The following is a 22274-nucleotide window of genomic DNA, read 5'->3' as shown; positions in this document are numbered from 1 at the left end:
TACTACTACTACTACTATCACTACTACTACTACTACTACTACTACTACTACTGCTACTACTACTACTTCTACTACCACCATTACCACCACTACTACTTCTACTACTACTACTACTACTACTAATGATAGTGATAAGTAATTACAATAATGTCAATATTATGAAGCGCTTAGGACGTATCCATCTCTACTGATGATCAAGGCGTCTACAACATAATTTCAATTGAAAAACTCCAAAGTGAATCAAACTAGGTATGTGGGTTAAACGTTGAACTTTAAGTAGGGGAAATTGATTATAGTTTAATAGCAAGCATGAGGTGTTTTTTTTAGGTATGGCTTTGACAATTTAAAGGGTACTGGCTGTTGGAAGAGATAGTAACATATTCCACACATAGGAAAAAGAGCTGACGATGCAAATGCTCTATGCTCCAATTTTCTGTTAGAAATCTTTCAGTAATCTGAGTTAAAGAACAAAGTCTAATGTCAAAGAAAACAACACTCTATTAAGACTTATGCATTTCTCTATCTTAACGCTCTTTCTAATACCATGCAGATAGATGAGGATGTGCTGATGAACGACATCGCCCCACCAGCAATTGATCACCATCTTAGATTTGTACCTGCTTGTTACAATGGGCCCGGGGGATCCAATATTCACGTCATCCTTGACCCTATTAATGCAATTGTCGCTCCTGAAGATGAGAAAGAAGACGAGGCGGTGGAGGAGGAAGAAGAGGAGGAAGAGATGAAAGATGTGTTGGAGGTCGAAGAGGATGATGAGGAGGAGCTCAGTTTGGCAACATCCACAGAAGTACCTGACCCTCAGTCGATGGACAATGATGGATTGATTTACTACGACCGTTCACATGGCACCGTTAATCTTCAAAGAAACGCTCCTACTCGCTTTAAAGAAGACACCATCTACGCATCGCTTGACTATGATGCCATAGGGGCCCTCAAGAAAGAGGAAGATATCCTGGAGGCGTCAGTGACGTCAACAATTCGGGCTAATGAGGATGAGTCAGCCAAAATAAACCGACAAAGAAATAATCACCCTTCCCAAGCATGCGAAAATGTGCCTGTTCGTTATGTTGGACCCGGGAGATCCACTGTAAATTCCTTCCATGACTCGACTTGTTTCGGGGAGGCGGTAGATATTTCACCAACCTCCCAGAAAGTACCAGATTCACAGAGGATGGATGGTGATGGTTTGATCTACATCGACATTTCACATCAGATGGCACCTCATCCACGACCCGCTCTTGTTCGCTCTCGGGGAGATACGGTCTACGCAGCACTCGACCATGATGTTATGGCAACCCGCAGCAGGGAAAACATCCCTCCAACATCAATGATAACATACTCTAACACGCTGTTACTAGATGATGAAGATGACTACGTCAATCTTTCTAAAGATGCCACCCTTCCCTCTACGAGTAATCTAACTCGAACGGGGAAAGATGGCACCCAAACCTTCCAGGACCTCTATGCCACGATAACGCGAAAAAAGCAGAAGGATAATTAGACCACCTTTTCTTGCCGAACAGATGCTAACCCATCTGCCTCCCAGTTTACCTGGTTACATAACGAATATGATGTGGAATGACGGGGGGAAAAAAAATCAACTTTGGTTACTTTAATGCCATAGCTACTACCAACATGGACGATTACAACATTATGGCCACTGCAATACTCTTTCAGATATTATGCGATAAACCGCCACAAGAAAAAAGAAGAACACAAATATAAGATGCGTGTATTTACTGAGCTCTGTGTTATGAGATACAAACATCTGACGCACATTATACTTGACATCAAATATATCATGGAGGAAAGCGAGAATGTATCTGTACGCCATTATTCTCCACAGTGTTCTCCACATTTAATACCCCGGCTTTATCATGTAATTATGGCGCTCTAGTATTTCAAGGATTTAACTCCTGCCGGGTACCACACATTGGTTGAGTATGGCAAATGTAGATTAATATTTTAACAAAGGACATTAGTGCAACGGTGGGAATCGAATCGCGAACCATCTGATCCATAGTCCAGTATCCAAAAGACTATGACACCTACCTTTATACGCTACTCACACCGATGAGATTCATACGATTCTGAACAAAGACCAAACAGAATGCCCCTACAATAATTGGTCGGCTTAGAGCCGGCGTGGATTTGGCCGTGTGACCGAGGTTTTAAAGGTTTGTCTATAGAGCAACTAAACTGGTTCTATACGACAGAGCCTGTGCATTAGGTTCACCGCAAATCATTCAAGCAACGGGTTAAAGCAGGGCAAATTTAGTGTTTAGAGCTGGTGTTTTGCACACATTTTTTGGGAGCCAGTAACCTTGACAACTTGGCCAGTATGACGTTCCGAAGTTCCAGTTTTTGAGCATCAAGTAACGCCTGACTTGAATGCTCCCTAGGGAGTGGAGATTGTGCACACAGTATGTGCGGGCAAGAATTGAATCCAATGACCTGGGTAATAGTATATATGTAAAGCACTTAGAGACATTTGTATTAAGCGCTATTTAAAAGCGGAAAATTATTATTATTATAAGTGATACGTTTCGGTAATACCCAGTATATATTTTGATAGCTTCATGTATACTAATATATTCACATGTCGGTACTGATCCATAGCCAATGTTATATGATATCTTTAGTTAGTATATTCAACTTTTAGAAGTACTCTGTAGCTACTGTTATATCTACACTAGTATACTAAAATGTACTACTACACTGTAACTTGATACCCTCTAAAAACTAAACTGTTCAATCACCATTCAAAAAGGTCGATGAGTGACCGCTGTTTCAAAATGTCATATAAAACACTTTTAACATACTTGATTCAACCCTTTATATTATAGTCATGGAACTTGCATGCTAAAAGTGAAATATGCCCATAGGAAAAAGTGGCGACTCTTCGGCCCTTTTGAACATCTAAACAACATTTTAGTTTTTCTCTTGTACTACTCCGTAGATATTGTTTTATCAACTATACTAGTATATTAATCTTGTAGTACTACTCTGTAGCTATTGTTATATATATATATATATTCGAATATTTACTTTAGTGGTACTCCGAAGCTATTGTTATATATCTATTCACAAGCATATTCAATTTTTGATACTACTCTGTAACTAGTGATATGTCATTTATTCTAGGAATACTCAACTGAAATAACTGGTACGATATAACATAATTCTATTATTGCTATTCTCAGTAAATGTATTGTCCTATATCACTGATGCTATTAAACACTAAAACAATGTGGTTTATGATTTAGACTCCTTTAATCATAACATTTAAAGTTATTTAGCAATCTTTGTTTTATTTTGTATTCATGTGGAAAGTATGTAAAAACTTATAAATAATATGTGAATGATTAGGCCCAGTAAAAAAAGTTTTCGTCTCATCCACTTTCAATATTTTCGGCCCTTCTCAATTCGTTTGTCAATTGATGTGTTTTTGTTTTACAATGGGATGAACAAAGCAAATTTTACCTTGTTTGGAGCCTCTGTAGTGCTTGTAAAAGTGAAAATTCAAATTAACACAAATTGTGATGACATTTACCCAATGGTGGTTGTATTCGGTGAATGGATAAACAAAAAATGAACAAAATGGATCCCCTCCTCCTCATTTCGCACCTTCTTATCGCCAATCACTATAAACATGACAGACAAAGAAAGCGGACAAAATATACAGTTCCTCAGGTCGATAAAGGAACATCCCTTCACTGCTATTATGAAAAAAATGTGTAGAACAGGTGAATATGCATGTGACACCTGTTCTACACATGTTTACATAATAGCAGTGAAGGGATGTTCCTTTGTCTACCGGAGGAACTGTATATTTTGTCCGCTTTCTTTGTCATGTTCATAGTGAATGTCCCTGTAAGCTTTAATGGTTTACTAAATCACCGAACGGCAGATATTTTTGAACACCCCTTCTTCATGTGTTTTTTTTTTTTTACTGATTTTCCCTGGCTAATTCCAAACATTATGAAATGTGAAAGAACAGGAAGGAGAAGGGGAAAGAAAGAGCAAGAAAGAGAGAGAGAGAGAGAGCGAACCAGAGAAGGAAAGGAAGAGAAAAGGATGGACAAATGAGAAGAAGAAAAACGTGAAAGACCATGAAGTAGGAGGGGAGAAGAGAATGAAAGAAGAGGGAATGAGAGAGAAAGAAAAACAGGGTGCAACATCCCACGTTCATAGGAGTTCAAGGAAGTACATTTTAACAAAAGGGCAGTACACAGTTGTAACAATGAAGGACTGTCAGGCTTCTCACGAGAAAACTATTGAAATTTACAAAGGGAGACACCTGTTGAGGGTTGAGCCATTGAACTATTGGAATATATTTCAGGCAACAGTGGAAAAACATTTAGTTGCATACGTATCAGATTGTGCAACGCACAAGGACTGATGTTCATTGTCGATGAGACGTCTGTGGATCATTAGGGACTTTTAGATTAGATTTTTTAAGCCGAACGGGCGCCGTGGTGCTGAGTTGGCTGCTCCCGATTCTCCCGGCGTTTTTATCTGACCGTTAGGCCGTAGAAAGCCCGTAAAGGGCCCGTAGGGCACCTTACGGGTCCCATGCGGGGTCCGGACGGTGCCCTGACGGGCCCCTCACGATTTTTGGGGGTCAATTCTCATGAAAAAATCTTTACGGACGCCTTGCGCTGCTCAAGGGTTCCGTACGTGTACCCTACGGCGCCCTCAACGGCCCCTCAAGTGCCCCAGGTAAAATGCACAACAACAGGCGTCTGCCGTCCGGGGGCCATTTAAAAAGAGTATTGGCCGTGCGGGTCCCTCACGGCGGCATTTCGAGATGTACAACGCAGTTTTAAATACAGGAGGTGCGGATACCAGAGGACACATACAAAGTGAGTCAGAAAAAATATCCCACTTTTTTAAAGTTGTATTGTTTGAAGTATGAATATTTAATCATGAGTTTCATGATATTTCTTGACAGAGTTATCCTCCCAGTACATTTAGGTACCATTTTTATTTGAATCTCTGCATGCATGACTGAACATCAGACAATCTTTACAAGACTGCCATATCTCACTTGCGCCAAGTTGCTAGGTAAGGAATATAATAATGTTTTGAACAAAGACAGCCATTTTTTTGTCCATTAGCCAATTAGCCAGACGGACAAAAACACACAAAGACAGGCACACGCGCACACACACACAAGCGCACACACACACACACACACACGCACATGCACAGGCACACGCACACAAATGAGCATTTCACTCCCGACAAGTGTGTGTGTGTGTGTTGTATGTGTGTGTATGTATGCACATTATCCAGATTTCTCTCATAGAAAGCTTGAAAACCTACGTAATACAGAAGAAAATGCCAATGGTTCGCATGATGATGGCCAAAGTCATTTATCTCATTTCCTATAAAGATTGTATTTTTTTTTTTTTTTTTTGGGGGGGGGGGGGCGTTCTGTAAGTGAAGTATTAAAAATTGAAAACCTGAAGCGGCCGAGAGGGAGAGGGACAATGGTGTATTTCAAAGAAGGGCAGGTTTCTGGGGGAAAATACCGCCACTTTTTTAACCTAATAGTCAGCAGATCAGGTATTTCATTGTAATCCAAAAACACATGTAACATAATCACCATGATCATAGTATCAAAATAAATAGTTTCGGATGATAACCCTAACCCCAATAACTCCGAATAAGGCGCTCCAATTACTGATTTTGGGGGACTAAATTTATATGGAAAACATTACGACAATAAATGCTTCCCCCTCCTCATGCCAATGTCTAAGTTGTAAAATTTCCATGGGGGCGTCACCCTCTACGAAGAGGGGGGAGGGGGGGGGGTTAATGTCTTCCTCTATGGGTCGCCTCATTATCATTACCAACACCATCACAGTTTGTCAATTGTAATATAACCGATATATTTTGGACACGATTATATGCTAGGCCTAACCTACATGTGATTCTATTTTCATATACTGATTATAAAAGCGTGTTCTTGCTACGTAAATCATACTTTCGTTTAATTAATGTCTTCCTCAATGGGTCGCCTCATTATCATTACCAACACCATCACAGTTTGTCAATTGTAATATAACCGATATATTTTGGACACGATTATATGCTAGGCCTAACCTACATGTGATTCTATTTTCATATACTGATTATAAAAGCGTGTTCTTGCTACGTAAATCATACTTTCGTTTAATTAATGGCTCAGCTTGTTAAGCCCGCTACGTAGTATAGGGCTATACAATAGCGCTCAAACATAATTATGCAGTCACACAAAAATATACAACAAACCAAAATAACTGTATATTAATGACAGTGATAAATGCTGCTTGGAACTTTCACTTTCGTACTCTTTGAGTTTCTGTAAAGTGATTGTGGTTCGTCTTGAATGTGGATATTGTTTCTGTGCAATGAAACTTAAGATTGGCAATGTTCTGTCAAAACCTTCGATACAAAAACACAAGCGAATTATATTGCAAGAAATTGTTTCTAGGATTTGACAAATCATTTAACATAGATGAGAAAGGACTGAATGCAGTGGATTATTATGGAGATTTCTCATCAAATATTAATCTCTCTAAACCTTATCTTTCTTCTCACAGGTGAGTTTGTGGTTCATTTAGCACTTCCAGTATTGACACTCTTTTGTTTTCAATCAGTTTCCCGGTTACTAACATATTTAAGTTGATGGATGTTTGTTTCCCGGGAACCTAGTTGAATAGTTATTCCATTAACATGTTATTGATAAATGAACGACAATACTTGAAATCCAGTCCACAAACAATACATGTTGCTATGTTAGGCATGCATGGGACAAGCTTTTAGGTTTTCAAAAACAATCTTCGTTTAAAAAGTATGTGTACAATATTTCATATCTACCATTTTATTTTGAAATCCAAATATTTATGTCACGCTGTTGGATTTTTTAAAATACTTTCGGTTAGATTGGACTGCCACGCTTTTAATGATTAAGAACGGTTGTGTATTATAAAGGTAGATAACAGGCAGATATTTGCTTTATTTAGTTAGTGTTGTCAATATGAAGCTTTAAAGCTTAATGTCTAGGAGGCAAACATACTATTTTTAAAGATGAAGATTACACGAACATGTTTTATTGCAAGAGGGTCGTAACCAGGATTTTTTTCTAACCGCTATGAAGGTAGGAGGGGGGGGGGGGGTGTATAGATAAATTGTGTAATCGCTGCTGTCTTATAAAAACCTAACATTATCCGCATATAACAACCTTTATCTGTCATCGAAAGACACCGCATAATTTACTTATTATATGTTAACAGTATCAATTATTGAACAAGCCTGTGAAACTTGCATGAAATAAAATACTTCTACTACTACTACCACTCTTTTCCTTCATCGTCTTCTTTTTCTTCTTCTGCTTCTTGTTATTATGAGTATTATAATTTTTGTTTATATCATTATCACTGTAATAATAATGATAATAATTATTATTATCATCATTATCACATATGTACACATGACCTAAATTTCAGGCTGCCGATGTGACGTAACGGTGTCCATATCAATAAACCATGACAAGATTCCAGTAACGAGGAATAACATCACACTATCCTGCATGTACTCTCCCATTCACCAACATCGGAAGATAACATGGAAAGACAATACAAACCACTTACTAGCTTCTCAGTCCTGTACTACAGACGGCTGCCAGAAAAACGTACCACGTCCATCCAAGTACAACATCGCGGGAGATATCTCCAGCGGTAACCTAACCATTATGAATTTGACGCGAGCTGATGGCAGGAGCTATCGATGTATCGTAGAAATCGGAGATGACATTGGAAGTTTCACTCTCAATCTGACAATTCTACAACCAGGTAAGATTTGAATCTACCAGCATTTGATGTAAGGAAACGCGACACGAAACTGAAATTTAACTAAATTTGTATACGGCAACCACTACTACTACTACTACTACTACTACTACTACTACTACTACTACCACCCCTCCTCTTCCTCTTCTTACTACACTAATACTACTACTACTACTACTACTATTACTACTACTACTACTACTATTATTACTACTACTACTACTACTACTACTACTACTACTACGACTACTACTACTACAACAACAACTTATACTACTACTACTACTACTACTACTACTACTACTACTACTGTTACTGCTGCTGCTGCTACTGCTACTACTACTACTACTAATGATAACAACAATAACCAATAATGCTTTTTCTTAGGACCCAGCAAATATCACCTTAATAAAGGAAGTAAGCACCGACCATGGACAGATCGAATCTGGGATGCCCCGTATGAGAGTCAAAATTCTTCACCAATATACAGTGCTCCAAATAAATTTAGCACTAACCAGTCAACTAAAGTGCTGGTCATTGTCGGATTTTTTTTTGGAAAATTGATTTCCTTCAGAACAATACCATACTCTACAAAACTCCATAGGGACTATCTACACAAGTACTGCATGTACTTGGAAATATACAGGAAACAAACAACATAACAAATTGGAGGACATTACTTCTGTATACAATATTAAAAACATTGCGATAGTTTAGTCTCATTATTGACAATTGAAGCAGTTAGGCAGTTTGAACATCATGGAAGGTAAGACTATTTCTATGTGACATGTAAACATGAAAATGGGGAGGATTGTCAGGAAAAAGATATTCAAAGTCTCTTGGAAATAACCTATTCAAGATAATAGGTAACGTTCCAAAAAATAAATACACGTATACTTCCAAAGTAGACAACAATCAGCGCAGGATAACATTTCTTTGGAGTGGGACTTGAGCAAATCTTTAATGCTGTGATTACTATGATTGATTTGCTTTGTGGTTGAGGATTACAATAGGTTACAAGTATAAATCAATTTTGGTTTTGGTTTTGAAACGTTTTGAGGAAGTGTCATCTCACACGGAACCCATCTCATAGCTTATGGGGTTGCAAAAAAATGGGGCCTAATTATTTAAAAACGAATTCAAAGGTAGTACATCCACAGACCCCCACTTATTTCAACAATCTCTGGATACGGCTCCGTATAAATATGTTATTTTACGTGGCCTTAAATGGTTCTTTTTAATTGATTAATCAAGCATTTCCCTATTAGTTCCCCCTAGGTATATTTGTAATCTCCAAGTATTCACTGCACTACCGCTTGTGTATCTGTGGACATGAATTGTGATGGTAGTACACTCGAGCATTTCTTTATTTCGTTGTACAGTTTCACCAGACAAATTACTACTTGACTCATCTGGCTCTATGGATACTATCACGAACGCAAGGGGAAAAAACCGTACCATTGTCTTTTTGAACGTTTCTACGTCCATCAACTGCAAAAGCTTGGGGTCTCGACCAGCAGCCCAAATGTCCTGGCGTATTAGTGGCTTAAATGCGACAATGGAATTTGTAACTTCATCTTCGAGAGGTCTGAACTCGCTGGGTGAACTTGCGTACGATACTGAAAGCATTCTTCGAATAAGGCCGGAAAGACGCTATCACAACAAAAGTCTTTACTGTGTAGCACACGTTGCGGGGATAGACGCACAAGAGGAACTGAGGATGATCGTATACGGTGGGTGACACTAACATGGGCAAGTCCCAAGTTTTTGATCATGTGGTGTCCCAAACCTTCCCAATCAGTATTTTGGAGATCTTGGCCCCGTAGTACAAAGGTTTGCAATTTATACCAAAGTGGTAATGACCAATCAGAATCATTGTTACACGCACATATTGTTATCAAGGCTGGTTACTAACCAATCAGAAATGTTATTTCAAATTTGCAATTGATGGCAAACTTTTGAACATAAATTGACAGCACGTTTGTCTTTTCACTTCCCATAGGTCTGATCTAAGTTTAATTTGGGCTATCAAATTTAGATATATTAAAATGTTGGGCGGTAACGTTTGGTTGAAAATAGTTTAGATTTACCCTTATACACTCCATGGACATTAATGGTATATCAATATAAAACACAGTAATTCTACAATGTCACCTAGAATTTTTCTATCAGTTTCACTTGCCGGAAAACACACAACAAGCTGATAAGGTTCGCAAAACGTCCCCCAAATCGTCAACCGTTTATACAACGTTTACATAAGCCACAAGGAACTTTCGTGTTTCATAAAACACGATCTTAATCATTTCCTAAAAAAAACTCAAGTGCAATTTCAAAAACCTATTGTATGTTCCATAGAAATCACAATATGTGTAGGTAATACCTCATTTTAATGTTCGCACATTTGATAGGTGACGTATAAGGCCATTGAAAATGCCTTGGCTTAATTAAAAAATAGGGACTTTTAGATTTGCACGTCGACATAGTGGACTGCTACGTGTCACGTCCCTTTTAAGGCAGACGTGACACGTAGCAGTCCATTATGTCGACGTGCAAATCTAAAAGTCCCTTTTATCATGCAGAGACACCGGATCCTCCAGAGATAAGCATCCCTTATAACTTGGAAGATGGTGTTCGCGCACGGCTGGAATGTACATCAAACAATGGTTACCCCTCTCCAACGATCCACTGGTATATAGGATCTAGGAACGACACCTTTCCATCTCGGGAAATAACCAGACCTGATGAGTATGAACGAGCATACGTCAGAAGTACACTTGAATTGACACCGTCAAAAGCGGACCATGGACAAATCCTCACATGTAGAACAGTGCAGATGACGTCAATCAGTACCTTGTCTATGCAGTCTCAGAACGTTAGCATGGTTCTTGATGTTCTCTGTAAGTACCCGTATGTCATTCATGTTTCAAAAGCGAGTTATATTTTCTATTTTCTATTTCTCTTATAGTTGTACTTCAATATTTGTTGTATCTCTCTATTCCTTAGTATCTATCTAAAGTCACATGGATTGGAAAAGAAGACCTTCGGGTTGTAGTTTATTATTTGATTCTTTTCTTTCCCTGGAATCCATGCGACTCACTTCAAACCTTTCTTCGTTTTGTCTTAACATTAACTTAACATCGTAACATTTAAATGCCAGGTTACTTAGCAAACATTTATTCTGATATAAGTCGGGTCTAACCCGTTTTCCGAAATACTTTTATGGTAGATATTTTTCCTCGTTTTTTGCCACGTCTGATTTATCAATTTTACCCTAAAATCTCTTTCAAGAAATAAATTTCCTCCTTGTAAGTTGTTATCCTTCCAGTTTATCTAATTTTCTACAACTTTTTATTTCCTTCTTTTCCTTCTTGCTCTTCTTGCTCTTCTTGTTGTCCTTGTTTCTTTTAGTACATTTTCTTATTCTTCTTCTCAATTTTTACCCCTTATTCAACTATTTCTCCCCCTTCAAATACAGATAATCCTGTCATCCTCGAGCTCTCTTTTCTGCAGTTTGTGACTGATGTTACCTTTTCTTGCCGTGTAGATGCTAACCCATCTGCCTCCCAGTTTACCTGGTTACATAACGGGTCAAGTTTGAATAATACCACTGAAAATACACAGATACGTACCAATTATCAGGAGGAGCATACAAATTCCTCAAGTGAGCTCACCATTCGAGGTGTTTCACCAGATGACCAAGGGGAATATAAATGCGTGACATCGACAGGCCGCGGTGATGACAGCTCGGTTATCAACTACACTTTTGCATGTAAATATAATTCAACATTTAACATTATGTCATAGATTTTCGAAAAATCAATCTCATGGGCAACTACAATTTCGCCTTGTTAATCCTGTTTGAACTATTTCCACACTAGGTAGTGCACCATAATAACTTTGAATTTTTCTTGCGTTCGTGGTGTCAAAGTTTTCATAGTGCCATTTATAATGAAGATTTAATTAGCTTATTAAAAGAAGACGACGCTGGATTCTAAACTTATATCAAAGGACTTGATACGTCGAAATAGAGAAAAATTATTAATAGATTGATACAATTCAGTAGGTTAAGATAATATTAAATATACTTTGCCTAATTTTTATGTCCTGCTTGATTTCAAATACACAAATAAACCGAATTATCCTGGCATGAGGATTTAAACAAACGAATATTTAAACACTATTTCATTATGTGGCCTCTTTCTCTGTGTTTGATAATCGCTGAATAAATTAATAACATCAGTAACGCTATGCTCCACTATCCATAACTTGTAACCAGCTGAAGTGTGGGAAGTTTTTACTGACTTGATTGTATCTTATTTCCACAACAGTTACTCCGGATGCGCCTTCTAACCTAGAAATATACCGACAGCAGACGACTTCTTCGAGCATCACTCTTGCCTGGCAACCAGGATTCTATGGCGGGTTCCAACAAACCTTTAGCCTTCAGTACTGTACAAATGAAACGCTAGAACCATTAGATCAAGAGTGTGATCTTGCAACACACATAGCTGGGACGAACTATACTCTGACGAGCCTAAAACCGTACACCTGGTACGAAATTACTCTGTGGGCGGCGAACGTTGCCGGGAACAGTAGTACAAGGAAAGCCATGGCGTCAACAGCACGTATGATACACATTTGCTACAATTCAAATTACCTTCCTTTAATGTCCGAAGTTTCCAGCTGTGTCGATTGTAAATTCCATGTTAAATTTTGATTATATAACAGAGGTATAGAAAATAAATGTAAATAATAAAATATAGAATACATAGTAATCATCCTTTTGTTCTATGCTGTTCTTTCTGAGGCCCCTGTAATAATTATTTACCAAGTACCCATTTACACCTGGGTGGAAAGTGGCAAATATCTTTCTTTCTTGCCAAAGGATGTTAGTCTTGGGCAGACATTCGAACCCTTGGATTAAGAGTCAAGTGAATGAAACACTGCACCACAACACCTCAAAACAAATAACGATTCTAATTCATACATATATTCGACCATTTTAATTGTCAATGAAAATGATAATTTATGAATTCATTTTGCTGAAATCACTATTCTTTCCTTTCACTTTTGCATGTCTTAAGCATATTATGTAAAGTGAATGCCGGGATTTTGGTGTCTAAATTAAAATACCTTTCAATGATATCGATGTTCAATTAAGGAGAAGTATCTGGTTCAGATGATATTTAACGTAAGCTGATCTTCCCCTGTATTTGCTTCTCTCTCTCTCTCTCTCTCTCTCTCTCTCGTCTTTCTGGTTTGCCAATGCTGGCAGCGTTATCGCCAAGAAATTACGGTAAGCATAGCCTAAACAGCTTTATACTTCTCGATTCAAGAAAAGACCAACGGGTGTTTTCTTATTCTAATATGTCTACATAAAAATGCGTATGTTAAAACACCAAATGAAACCCTGGGGCATTCTTTACACAAAGATCCTCTTCAACACACGTTTTTGAAAAGAAAGAAAAGAATAATAAAGCATGTAACTATGCATTAATATAGTAAGTGTATCATTTGAAAGCATATATTATTACTTTCACTTAATGACAAGCAAGAACATTAAAGTATAAAAGTCATAGTAAGTTAACAATAAATTTTACTTTCGAGCCTCCTTTTTTCGGACGCACTGTATATATCGAAGAAGAAAAAAATCTCGTGCCAGTCTCCATTTAAGATTTTCTCCCTTGTTCTAATTCTGAATGTATATAGGAGTTTACATCACACTGGACACATCGACAGGAATCCTGGCCCTTTCAGAGAGAACAAATACAGACCCATCCATAGAGGAACTCTGCTTCATTATCCTTCGCAATAGGACCGAATGTGACTTTGTTAATGGAACAGAGTGCATTGAACCCGGCACAGAGGTCAGCATAGGTCCGGAAGAAGACCCAGTTGTGGTGACCTTTGGAAGGGGTTTGTGTAGTGAACCGGATTATCCCAGAGGTCAGTGTTCGATCTTACTATGTTCTCTTTGCAGCATCATTAATTTCTTTCGTACCTTAATTAATGCATCGCTTAGCATATCCAGTAATGATTGACATACAGATCAGCCAATCAACATTCACTCATACACTCCGAATCTGTATTGTATATTAGAGCGGGGACGATAACTTTATATTGAAAGATCATAATGATTGTTGAAATATTATTTAGACAAAGTATGAAGCGTTAGACTATTTTTTGTTGCATAACAGAAATGTCCAACCATTTCATATATTTATGATTTTTATTTGTTTAATTATTTTCTTACAAATAAGTGATAGCTTTTAGTCATGTAAAACTAATTGTTTCCTTTTCACCTTTGACCTTCCGATTGTAGTGACGTCGGCATCTAGATTGACATATTTCTTGACAATCATCTTGGGTGTGGTTGGTGCTTCTGCCATCATTCTGCTATTCTCACTGGGTTTGATGTTTTCTATGAGGCATTGCTACGTGAGCATGAAGAAAAGTAAGGATCAAGAGAAGGAACCCTCTTTCGGTCTCTTCTCTGTCTCTCCCCTCTATTTCTCTCCTGCCCTATCACTGTTTCGTCCTTTCGGTTTATATCTTCCTCTCCCTCCCCCTCTCCTTTCGTGTTTTTCAATTTCTTTCTCTATCTCCAATGCTATTTTATTTCCTGATATTAACTGAGTATAGATTCCAATACTCGGTTATCCATTCACAGATTCATCAATTGTCTGTTTTAATGCTACCTGATAACGACACCTTAATAAACACCCTGACTATTCTGTTGAAACTTGTGTACCATTTGGTCACTTTTAACATAATTTTAATATATATTTGCATGTGATAAATTCTGTTTTAATGATTTTGTATTCATATTCATATTGTATATATGTTATCCCTGTAACTATTTCATCGATACATTAGCTTGTTTACTATTTAAAAAAAAAATAGTTATCACTACTGTTGCTGGTGATGCAGCCTTGTACAGGTTTTTCAAACCTTTTGCTGCTTCCCTAAAACATGTTTTGGGTTTAATGAATGTTTTAAAGAAAAAAAATACGTGAACCACAGCCCATAACTTAAAAACAAACTCTACATCAGTATGATTTACGAAATATTATTTCTAGAGTTAGAAGGTTCTTGACCATAAATACAGATTGTCAACAAATATTTAAAAAACATTCTCATCAAGTTGGCTCACTGCAAAATGGATCATAGGGCCATGCACTTTACATTGGCTGTAACGACCTCTTTAGACGAGTTAAAGTAATATAACATGCACCGAGCTTACTTGAAGAGAGACTGGAATGATAGTTTCCCTTCGGCGTAAATATTCACAAATGAATGATACACGCCATAAAAACTACAACAACAACAACAACAACAACAACATTTTGACATTTCATCCTTCTCGTATATTTCGTCCCGTTGCACACAGCATTATACTTTGGTACTGAATTAATTATGTGGCTATATAAACTGTTTCCATGATTGTGCCTATATTCCGTATTGTCTTTCACAGATAAGCCAGGAACAGAAAGTGAAAGTCGACCAAGCACTGGACAAATGGTACACCCTTTTGTTTCATGTCAGGTTTTATGCTACTGCCACCGCTAATACTTCTACTACTACCACTACTACTACTACTACTACTACTACTTCTACTACAATACTACTACTACTATTGTTACTACTACTACAATACTACTACTACTACTACTACTACTACTACTACTACTACTACTACTACTACTAATACTACTACTACTACCACTACTACTACTACTTCTACTACTACTCCTACTACCACCACCACCACTACTATTACTACTACTCCTACTGGTACTACTACTACTACTACTTCTAATGATAATGATAAGTTTTTACAATAATGGCAATACTTATAAAGCGCTTAGGACGTATCCATCTCTACTATTGATCAAGGCGCCTACAACATAATTTCAAATCAAAAGCTCCAAAGTGAATCAATCTAGGTATATGAGGTACAAGAACTAAACGTTGAACTTTAAGTAGGGAAAATTTATTTAGCTAGCAAGCATAATGAGTGTTTAGGTATGGCTTTGACAATTGAAATGGTACTGGCTGTTGGAAGAGAAAATGGTAACCTCTTCCACATATAGGAAAAAGAGCTGCTAATGCAAATGCTCTGTCCTCCAATATTCTGTTAAAAATCTTTCAGTAATCTGAGCTAAAGAACAAAGCCTAATGTCAAAGAAAACAACACTCATGCATAAACAAGACTTATGCATTTCTCTATCTTTACGCTCTTTCTAATACCATGCAGATAGAAGAGGACGTGCTCATCAACGACATCGCTCCACCTGCCATTGATCATCATCTTAGAGTTATACATGCTTATTACCATGGGCCCGTGGGATCCGATATTCACGTCACCCTTGACCCTAGTAATGCAATTGTCGCTCCTGAAGATGAGAAAGAAGACGAGACGGAGGAGGAGGAGGAAGAAGAGGAGGAAGAGATGGAAGACGTGTTTGAGATGGAAGAGGATGATAAGAGGGCGCTCAGTTTGGCAACATCCCAAGAAGTACCTGACCCTCGGCAGATGGACAATGATGGTTTGATTTACATCGACCTTTCACATGGCACCGTTAATCTCCAAAGACACGCTCCTACTCGCTCTAAAGAAGACACAATCTATGCATCGCTTGACTATGATGCCATGGGGGCCCTCAATAAAGAGGAAGACATCCTGGAGGCGTCAGTGACGTCAACAATTCGGGCTAATGAGGATGAGTTAGCCAACAGCAACCGACAAAGAAATAATCACCCTTCCCAAGCATGCAAAAATGTGCCTGTTCGTTATGTTGGACCCGGGAGATCCACTGTAAATTCCTTCCATGACTCGATTTGTTTCGGGGAGGCGGTAGATATTTCACCAACCTCCCATAAAGTACCAGTGTCAAAGAGGATGGATGGTGATGGTTTGATCTACATTGACATTTCACATCAGAAGGCACCTCCTCCAAGACCCGCTCTTCTTCGCTCTCGGGAAGATACGGTCTACGCAGCACTCGACTATGATGTCATGAAAACCCGCAAAAAGGAAAACACCCCTCCAACATCAATGACAACATACTCTAACACACTATTACTAGATGATGAAGATGAAATTTACGTCAATCTTTCTAAAGATGCCACCCTTCCCTCTACGAGTAATCTAACTCGGACGGGGAAAGATGGCACCCAAAACTTCCAGGACGTCTATGCCAGGGTAACGCGAAAAAAGCAGAAGGATAATTAGACCACACTTGTTTGTTTTAATAGATGCTGACCATAGATTTTCTTCGAATATGATGTGGAATGACGGGGGAAAAAAAAATCAGCTTTGGTTATTTTAATGCTATATCTAGACGATTACGACATTATGGCCACTGCAATACTCGTTCAGACATTATGCGGTAAACCGCCACAAGAAAAAAAGAAGAACACAAATATAAGATGCGCGTATTTACTGAGCTCTGTGTAATGAGATACAAACATCTGACGCACATTATACTTGACATCAAATATATCATGGAGGAAAGCGAGAATGTATCTGTACGCCATTATTCTCCACAAAGTTCTCCACATTTAATACCCCGGCTTTATCATGTAATTATGGCGCTCTAGTATTTCAAGGATTTAACTCCTGCCGGGTACCACACATTGGTTGAGTATGGCAAATGTAGATTAATATTTTAACAAAGGACATTAGTGCCACGGTGGGAATCGAATCGCGAACCATCTGATCCACAGTCCGGTATCCAAAAGACTATGACACCTACCTATATACGCTACTCACACCGATGAGATTCATACGATTCTGACCAAAGACCAAACAGAATGCCCCTACAATAATTGGTCGGCTTAGAGCCGGCGTGGATTTGGCCGTGTGACCGAGGTTTTAAAGGTTCGTCTATAGAGCAACTAAATATTCACTCGCCGTCCGGGTTACTGGTTCTATACGACAGAGCCTGTGCATTAGGTCCACCGCAAATCATTCAAGCAACGGGTTAAAGCAGGGCAAATTTAGTGTGTAAAGCTGGTGTTTTGCACACATTTGTTGGGAGCCAGTAACCTTGACAACCTGGCCAGTATGACGTTCCGAAGTTCCAGTTTTTGAGCGTCAAGTAACGCCTGACTTGAATGCTCCGTAGGGAGTGGAGATTGTGCACACAGTACGTGCGGGCAAGAATTGAATCCAATGATCTGGGTAATAGTATATATGTAAAGCACTTAGAGACATTTGTATTAAGCGCTATTTAAAAGCGGAATATTATTATTATTATAAGTGATACGTTTCGGTAATACCCAGTACATATTTTGATAGCTTCATGTATACTAATATATTCACATGTCGGTAGTGATCCATAGCCAATGTTATATGATATCTTTAGTTAGTATATTCAACTTTTAGAAGTACTCTGTAGCTACTGTTATATCTATACTAGTATACTAAAATGTACTACTACACTGTAACTTGATACCCTCTAAAAACTAAACTGTTCAATCACCATTCAAAAAGGTCGATAAGTGACCGCTGTTTCAAAATGGCATATAAACACTTTTAACATACTTAATTCACCCTTTGTAGTCATGGAACTTGCATGCTAAAAGTGAAATATGCCCATAGGAAAAAGTGGCGACTCTTCGGCCATTTTGAACATCTAAACAACATTTTAGTTTTTCTCTTGTACTACTCCATAGATATTGTTTTATTAACTTTACTAGTATAATAAACTTTTAGTACTACTCCGTAGCTATTGTTATATATATATATATATATATATATATATATATATTCGAATATTTACTTTAGTGGTACTCCGAAGCTATTGTTTTATCTATTCAAGTATATTCAACTTTTGATACTACTCTGTAACTATTGTTATGTCATCGTTTCTATTATACCCAACTGGAATAACTTGTACGATATAACATAAATCTATTATTGCTATTCTCAGTAAATGTATTGTTCTATATCACTGATGCTATTAAACACTAAACCTATGTGGTTTAGGATTTTGACTCCTTCATTCATAATATTTAAAGTTATTAGCTATTTCTTTTTGTTTATTCATGTGTAAAATATGTAAAAACTGATACAAATATTTGAATAATTAAAAGTGTGAGAAAAGGCGATTGTATTAGGCCAATAAAATAGTTTTTTGTGTCATCCACTTTCAATGTTTTCTGCCCGTCTCAATTCGTTTGTCAATTGATGTGTTTCTGTTTTACAATGGGATGAACAATTATAATTTTACTTTGTTTGGAGCCTTTGTAGTGCATGCAAATTTGTACATTCAAATTAAAACAAATTGTGATGAAATGTATCCAATGGTGGTTGTATACGGTGAATGGATAAACAAACAAATTGAAACAATGAATCCCCTCTCCTCCTCATTTGGCCTCAGTCTACAGATCCAATAAGAAGTACTTATTTAGTTACAGCTAGTCGGGTTGTCGGGTTACATGAAGTTTAGTGAGTTATCAGGCTCTATTGCCTGAAGGGTCGGATGTAACGTTTGTGAAAAGCACCTTCTTATCGCCAAAGTCTTGGGTCCAGTTAAGACGGCATTTTTCTGTAATAATCTACAGCAAATCTATGACAACTTGTTTCTCGACCCAATATTCTTAACAGGATATGAATAGCCACAATAGTTCGTAAAAAGGCCAGCGATCGACAATTCACAGGGACCTTTTTCCACATATGTTTATGTGAAAAGATTGACCTTATCTAAAGGACAAACTTTGAAACAAATTTTAAAATAATTGTTTCCATTTGATTTACCCGACCTTTCATGATATTGGGGCCTACTTTCACAAAATATCTTGTAACCCGATAACGTCACGTTCCCGACTTTTCGTGAGTAAGGGGGTATGTTTTCACGACAGCTCATTTCCCCCAACCCTACTCTAAGACCAGATGTAACGGAGTAAGCCCATTATATGATATAACAGCACCTGAATGACATTGACACCAAGAGGGACAATTTACAGCTACAGTAATGTTGATTATGATGTGGAGCTCTTGTTAACTTAAAAATAGAAAGTTACTTAAACAGTCTAGAACTCTTGAAATAGACATGTTGTGGTACTAGATCCAAACACAGATGATTACCAATAGCCTCTAATTGAAACCACATAAAATAAATGTTTACAAGTAATCAATTTTTTCAACCACAATATATCACAATAACATAGATAAGACTACTTAAAGCTAAACGCTTGAGGAAAATGCACAGTGCAGGCACTAACAGTAGAAACACAAAAGCAAAAACATTCGTTTTTGTTTTTGTTTATTGTTTTATTGTAACGGAACATTTAACATAATCACAAATTGTACAGATGTTTAATGTACTTTTTTGTGTCCGTTCCAAAATATTTGAACGTACCGACAAAAGTCTGGAAGTCTTCATTTTGTGAGAATATTCCATCAACATTGTTAGTAAAAAGTGATACCAACTGATTGTTTGATAGTTTGACTTGCAATTACCTTTGATGAATCGCTTTTTTAAAATTTTAACTGTCGTGCGAGATTTAAGGACTTGATGTTTCACACTACCTTTCTAAATTTGTAGCGCATTCCAATCTGACATCTAATTTTAAGATATCGATTTCGCCGGAATTCTTTTGAGGGTAATTTTATTCTTGCACTTATTTCTGGTCTAAATTGTTGTCGTTCATTTGGTACTCATTAATTTGAATAAAATTGTATGTAGAATATGAAAAATCATGAATCGAATATCACATTCCTAATTTTTGTTAAATGTTCGCGAACTTTGAACATCCCATCTTACAGCAGGAAAGAAAAGGAAATGGAGACAGCAGTGAAATATAAAATACATACGGGAAAAGTGAAAGAGAGGCTATCAGGGGCGTAGACAACGGGGGATGAGGGGGATGCATCCCCCCACCTCACAAGGTGGGGGGGGGGGGCGGATGGCATGTACAATCATCCCCCAGGTTTTGGGGAATGATATTTGCTTACTTAATAAGTCATAATGATGATAATAATAGTAATAATAATAATGATAACAATTATAATATTAATAATAATAATAATTATGATGATGATAATAATATTCCTATTCATTATTGTAATTGTTTTTATTGTTATTAGCCGCATTCACACCGTGAAAGCCAATTCAGACGGTAAAAAAAGAAAATCTTACAAGTATTTTGTGGTTATCTTGTGGTTTGGAAACCACAAGATAACCACAAGATTAAACAGGCGCGGATCTACGGGGGGGGGGGGGGTTTAGGGGGTTTAACCCCCCCCTTGGGCGGCCCAAAAAACAAACCAAAAAAAAAGGGGGGGGGGGAAAGAAGGAAAAAAAAAGAAAAAAAAAGAAAGAAAAAAGAACGCACGCTGGAGAGAAACCCTTTCAAGTGCAAATATTGTGAGAAGATATTCAACTCATCTGGTAACTTAACTAAACACATGATAACTCTGGATATAACTGTGTATTTAACTGTTACTTGATTTAAAAAGACGTTATCATGCACTGCTTTTTATGGTCTCCATTGTGTTAATAGATGCCAGGAAAACATCACTTACGGGGTTCAAATAAACACCCCAAAAAAAAATCGGCTCGTGGACGATGCTCCGCATCGTCATTATTGGTCAACCCCCCCCCTTAGCAAAAAGCTAGATCCGCCCCTGAGTCATCCCCCCAGGTGTACGAACCTGTCTACGCCACTGGAGGCTATGTATGGGTATTTTTAAACATTTAAAATGCAACAATTGTTTCTTACTTAAATTTGCGATGTTAAATGATCCCAATTCCGTTGAAAGAGTATCAAAATGGCGATAAGTTAATTTACTTTCATATGATACCAAACACATAGTGGTTCAAGGTTTCCTTGAAATATTATTAACAAAAACTATTTTTCGTCAAAGGGCCGCTTTTTTGGACGCCCCCTCCGATTTAGGGGTGTTCGCTACAAATAAAAAAAACCCTCTGAAATATTTTGTAATATGATAACATTTTTCGAATAAACAAGGTGTGCTTAGTTTGTGTGGTAGTGGCAGGCAACTCAAAACTGAGCATGATAATTGACTTTGGCCCTCCGCTTTATACACAGTAGTAACAATGAAGGTTTGTCAGGCTTATCACGAGAAGCCTTTTGAAATTTACAAAAGAGAACAATGTTGAAGGTTGAAGCATTGAACCATTGAAATATATTTTTAGACATTCCCTAAGGGTGGATAAGCATTTATTGTATACTTGTCAGATTGTGCAACGCACAAGAACTGAATGTACACTGTCGATAAGACGTAGTTATTAGTATGTGGATCAATGCCCATGTCGACGTACTTGTGTGTACCCAAATATCCTGCTCATTGAAATGACAATTTTCTGTCTCCAAAAACAAGTATAAATAGTCTTCTATTATTTCGATTGATTTTTAATCTTGAACAAGTATGTACAATATTTT

General features: G+C 37.6%; 1 long non-coding RNA gene across 1 annotated transcript; it reads left to right on the top strand.

Moving 5' to 3' along the window:
- Positions 1 to 12204: 12204 nt before the first annotated feature.
- On the top strand, positions 12205 to 13799 carry LOC115920874. Its single transcript, XR_004062585.1, has 3 exons — positions 12205 to 12484; positions 13135 to 13155; positions 13569 to 13799. It is a non-coding gene; the product is annotated as an uncharacterized LOC115920874 (long non-coding RNA).
- The last annotated feature ends 8475 nt before the right edge of the window (positions 13800 to 22274 follow it).

The sequence above is a fragment of the Strongylocentrotus purpuratus genome, unplaced genomic scaffold, assembly GCF_000002235.5.
Source record: "Strongylocentrotus purpuratus isolate Spur 01 unplaced genomic scaffold, Spur_5.0 spur5_scaffold_1, whole genome shotgun sequence".
Classification (NCBI taxonomy): Eukaryota; Metazoa; Echinodermata; class Echinoidea; order Camarodonta; family Strongylocentrotidae; genus Strongylocentrotus; species Strongylocentrotus purpuratus.
Note: the sequence above shows the minus strand (reverse complement) of the source record. Positions and strands in the feature narration are given on the sequence as shown.